Source organism: Setaria italica, chromosome VI (genome assembly GCF_000263155.2).
Source record: "Setaria italica strain Yugu1 chromosome VI, Setaria_italica_v2.0, whole genome shotgun sequence".
Classification (NCBI taxonomy): Eukaryota; Viridiplantae; Streptophyta; class Magnoliopsida; order Poales; family Poaceae; genus Setaria; species Setaria italica.
This window is the reverse complement of record NC_028455.1, coordinates 19949193-19955054: the sequence shown is the minus strand read 5'-3', so window position 1 is coordinate 19955054 and position 5862 is coordinate 19949193.

The window sequence follows — 5862 nt, the reverse complement described above, 5'->3', positions numbered from 1 at the left end:
GTGCACAGGTCCTTACTGGATGCCACACCTCCACCTCTAATCAGAGAGCCGGATAAAGACTACAGAGCTCATCATCCTTCACATACGAGTTCCAGCACGGACTGAGCTGGATCACGAGTTGCAAGATGAGGCACGCAGCAAACCCTCCTACGAGGATTCTTCTAGCATCGCGGCTATCCCTACGAGCGCAAGAGTTTGTCGAGGGAAGGTGGCTCTAATCTACGAGGAATCTTCTAGCACTGGGGCGCTCATTGAAAGCTCTCTACTATCCAACAACAGCAACCTGAAGCAAGCCATTGCTATACTAAAGGGCATGATCCTAGTCGAGTACCTAGGGGCTTATTTATAGCCGAAGGGCTGCAACTGCCAACTACTCGCAGTTACTGATCGCTCATGACAAACAGCCTAAAATGCTGACAAGGGCCAGATAGACGCCTTAACTCCGCGCATGTGGCCGCACTGAAGCACAATGGACAAAAGTGAACAGTGTACCCGTGCACCCTCTCAAGTACAAGGCAATAATAGCCACAGTACCCTCAACAGCAACTCCAATAATTAAAGACGACACCGGATACTACGACTACTCGATTACTCAGAATTTGTTTTCTCGACTACAAGGTCAACCAACAAAGATCATCGATCATATCAGAATTTAAATTTCTCAGAGCAAGATTTACATGACTTAGTTCGAGTACAGCCACAAGTTTCAACAAAAAACACAACACGAGTTCAAATGACTAGGGTTGCTCCAAGGATATGAACTCGGTCATCATTGTTGCAATGGACTCAGCCTCCTCAAGATACTGCGCATAGGCATCCGCTGTGTAGTTCCGGGCAATTCCATCTCAAGCCGCTGATATGTTTGCCCTCAGGTAATACGACTTGATGACTGCAAGGACTTGCTTGCAGACAGTCTTGTACAGTCCAGCAACTCTACCCGGGGCAGCTCTTAGCCTCTCAACTAGCGAGCGAGGCTCAGCATCATCTTCAGGTGGAGCGATAGCATTGACTACATCCTAAGCAACACTAGTCAACTCTTGGAGATCACCCTCCAACTTCTCCACAGTTCTAGCATGGCCTCTACAGAACATCATAGCCAATGCCAGCATCACTCCCATCCGATGTTTCCTCTCCTTCTCATGCTCATAGGCTGCCCGAGTTTCAGCCAGTGATGCCCTAAGGCGGACAGCCTCATCGGCTACCCTGTCGTGAGCATTCCTCCAGTCAAGCAGTTGGCTACTCGTAGCGGCCTCCTTGCTTTTGAGCTCTGCGCCAAACACCACATAGATTAGAATCTACGACTACGATTAAACATGCTCAACAACTATGAGTACTCACCCTGATATCTCTGGTTCAAAGATCTATAGCGATTCGCCAATCGCTCTTGAAGGACTTCATGATCATTCCTCTCAATTGCAAAAGACTTTGCAGCCTCCTCATGAACTCTCAAGGAATCTGTAAGGCAAGGCAGTGACAGTCTTGCTCCAATTGCGCTACCCGCTGTGCGGCTTCACTGTGCTCCTGAAGAGCCTGAGTATTTCTCTGGTCCTTATCATACAGATCCTACAACAGCACAACACAAGCATCAAGACTTGTCAAAATACAATTAGTCAAAGAAAAATGGGTTATACGCACCTGAAAGCTTTGGATAGCTCTCTTGATCTCCGACTCTGGTGGCAGCTTGAGTACCAGACCCCTAGTGCTCTTAGTGACTTGAGGCTCTGGCTCTTTACCCACAATAGACCCTGACAAGAAAAAATCATGGTTAACTACTGGATACAAGGGAGTTCCCCTTCAAAAGCATCTCTACTCCAGTAACATACCTGTTGCGCTAACTTTGCCTACTTCTGTCGCAACAACCAGTGCCAAGGCATTAGCACCAGTCGCACTCACAGTCGACGCAACTTCAGCCGTTGTAGGCAGCACACCTCTAGAACTCTCGGGGACTGTAGGGCCCTCCACCGAACGGATGACCTCCTGCAACATGGATATTGTAGCACCTACGAGACTTGCGTCTTCGATCTCAGGTGCATCCTCCATAGTCAAGTCGACTATGGGACCAGAAAGGGTAGTCGACGAACCAGCCTCAACCTCCGCGTCCACCTCGACGGGGATAATGTCTTCGGCATCCCTGGATCAATCAAGTCACAAGATTATCATCCGGCTACAGAGTACAAAAATTATCAAACAAAGGAAAAGACTACACAAGTCCTTACTGGGCTGATTGTGGTGGCAGACGAACACGCCTCCTTTCGACTACCACCAGCTGGATACTCGGCACTAGCTTCACAGGGGCCACGGGAGGAAGGTCCTCCACTCTTTCGTCAAGTTCTGAAAGAACCAAGGTTGAGACTACGTACGCACGACTACCAAAATAGATCGCATATTCACCATCGGCAATATCCTCAGGCAATGAGGCGTCAGCAGCCACTTCCGATGTCTTCACAGCATCTGCCACCTCAGAAGCCTTGGCCTCATCACCTGATAGTTTAGTAGCCTGCCCGAGGGCTCCCAAATCGGGGGCTACCGGATCGGATGCTACCTACTCAGGGGCTACTGACCCTAAGTTTAACAGCGCCTCCTCCATGGCAGCTCTTCAACAGTCACGACACTTGCAGCTGCATCTCTGGCAATCGTGACTACTTAAGCAAAAGTAGCCTCGTTATCGCCAAAAGTCAAGTCGGTGGCCTTTTCAACACATAGACTAATATCATCAGTATTCTATGAAGTAATACAACTAAGTCAACAAGAAACTCAAAAAATACTTCAACAATTGCAACGCGCGACTACGCACCTTGGTACCCTGCGACCCCTCGGGGGTCAAACCCGAAGAAGTCACAGCATGCTAAGTAGCGGGTTTCTTCCACACTACTCGGCGTCTCTTAGCTGGAGGAGCACAAGGCGCATCTTTAGTCTTACCCTCAGCTACCTCCTTATCCTCAGAAGGCGTGAGTAAGAAACCAAGCAGCACCCGGGACTATAAACCACAAGACAACATTGTTACTCGGAAAGTACTACTTGTCAACAAAATCAACCGACTACATCTTCGACTACACAAAATGAGCAAAGAGAAGCAAAAATACCTATGTTGGTCCATACTAACCATCGAACTGCTGAAGGACTCCCTGGAGTACTGGCACTCCTTGATAGTTCCTGAATAACTTACCCAACAATGCCTCCACATCGTCATCAGATACGTCTTTAGAGGACATACGCGACGGGTCATCAAAACCCGTATACTCGAAGCTCTAGTGAGCATGCTGCTGTAGGGGATGAACTCTGCGCTTGAGGAAACTGGCGGCAACATTGATCCCAGTTAACCCCAAAGTTCTTAACTTGGTAATCTGCACCAACAAATTGATGATCTCAGGGGTATCCTCAGGCTCAGTCAGCCAGTTGTCTGCATGTTTTGGACCATGGCCGGTGACAAACCACCTCTTCTTCTAGTCACCATGGGAATCAAGCATATCGTACTTGAGATAAGCACCCGAGTTTTCCAACTGAAATCCAGCCCCTCCAAAGACTTCTATCCTAGTTGCGCTGGGTTGTGGTTTACACCGAAATAATTTTCTAAACAGATCCAGACTAGGCTGAACACCCAAGTACACTTCGCACAAGTGTACAAAGATAGCCATATGCATTCGGATTCAAATGGACTAATTGAAGATTATAATACTCGAGAATACCTCTGAAGAAGTCAGAGGTAGGCACCGCCAGGCCTCTCTCAACAAAGTGAGCCAGCATCACCGTCTCCTTGGGATGTTTTTTTGATTTGCCACGCATTCCCATATGCAGGCCTCCACTCAAGCTCCACCTTTGGTTGGAGAAGCTTTGCATCAACCAAGGCCTGAATCGCCGGCTCCTTCATCACAGAGTGCTGCCAGGTGGCCCTAGGAGGCGGCGGCGCAGCCTGGTTCATCGGGCCGCACTTGGGCACCGGCAACTCGGGCTCCTTTCCCTTCTTGGATCTGGATCTCAACTTGCTGGTGGTCACAGCCTCCCTCTGGATCTTCTCAGGTTTCTTGCCCATCTTCTTGATACGCATCAACTAACCTCGAGGAAAGAGGGGGAGAAAAAGGTTGCAGTGATTACTGTTCAAAAGATTGGGTGGGGCAACAATGGCAGTGGCAGCGCAAGCGGGAGTAGCGGCGCTAGGGTTGCAAATAGGGCACAAATTGCAGATCTGCTACAGGTGTGCCAACAATTAGCGCTGGGCCCCCCTATTATATCCGAAAAAATTTCCGGACTCTATCTGTTAATCAAGCAATGGTCAGATACGACTCAGATTTTCCACCATAATGTCCAACGGCTACTCTGACCAAGAGATTGATCCCTTCACCGACTACAAGTTGTCGTCCAAGTGCTCGGGGGCGGTGTATACTATACCCATTGGATAAAGTTTTCTTTTTCTAAAGACTAAGATAAGTCGAAGTGAAATTACTAGTTTGACCCTCAGCCTGATTCTTCGATTCAACCTAAGGCTCAGGGGCTACTCCATATTGAGTGCAATTGTTATTGCACTACCATATAAAAAAAATTCAAGACAAATACTACTTGAAGCAAACATCGTGAACTGCTAAGAGTACCTTCCAGTCACATGACAGTTCGGGAACTCGAAGATTTGCCGCATCAAGAAGTACTCGAGGAGCACTAGGAAGAACTCAAGCAACATCTTCAAGCACTCGGACCTATTCCTCTCGACTACAAAGTACTCAGGGGCTTGTCGGCTTGGCAGCCATGGGCCCACTAGAAGACTTGTATGGACCAACTCAACGGAATGTACCTGAAACCTACTCGGACTTGAGGATACTACTCCGCAGGACGCGTAGGCTTCATGGACTCCCCGAAGACTAGTCTAGTCAAAAGCAAACTACTCTACCGAGTTAGAGTAGGACTCTGTAACGTACTCAACTAGGACTCATACACAATCCGCCCTATAACCCTACTCCCCCAACTATTTAAGGGCAGGCAGGGACCCCCTCCAAATAACTCAACTCAAGTTCAATACAACCAACACACAGGATATTGGGTATTACGTGATCTAGCAGCCTGAACCTGTCTAAATCGTGTTCCTTGCGTCACCATCAACTCCTTGATTCTCGACGGTACCCACCGCATAAAAGACCACCTTGGGTACTCCCTAGATGGGTTGCCGGTCTAAAACACTAACACCTGCTGCCCTAAGGCTAATCCCAATGGAAAGTTTCATATTGATGTTTCCAAGACAGCCAAGAATGAAATGAAATGGTGTATGAAACTACCCTCTCCAAGGCATAATTTCATATGGTGATTTCATAAGATCCAAATCGCATTTAATTTCATGACTCATGGAGAGTTGGTATTTGTGTACAGTTGGTTTCATCTAGATAAAACTAGTTCCCTCTCTCTCTTCTTTAATTTCATGCCATGTCATAAATAATCCTATGTGGCACACTAATTAATGAGAATGAAATATCATGAAACTTCCCATTAGAAGTATCCTGATGGCCAATATAAAGCGGATGAGATATGGTTGAGTTGTGCGAACCAAACAGAAGAAACGAAGCAAATAAACCACACAGAGAAAAAGACTTGTCAGAGAGGACGGCAGGCACGGTTAGTGGCAAAAAGGCAGCCGGCGTGGTGGCCACCATGGTGATTCTACAGCAATCATGGCTGCTTCGGCAGCCATAGCCCGCTCACTGCCAGCTATTTCGTTGTCCATGAAGGTGGTGGTGGTGCAGTTCATCCTTCAGCTGCCAGCTGGGCAAGAGTATTGTGGTGAGCACTGCTACACGGGGTGGTGCTTCCAGGAAGATTGCTTCTGCGTCACTGGTCCTGGTTATCGTGGTTGTGTCAGTGTCGAGGCTTCTCGTCCAGCTT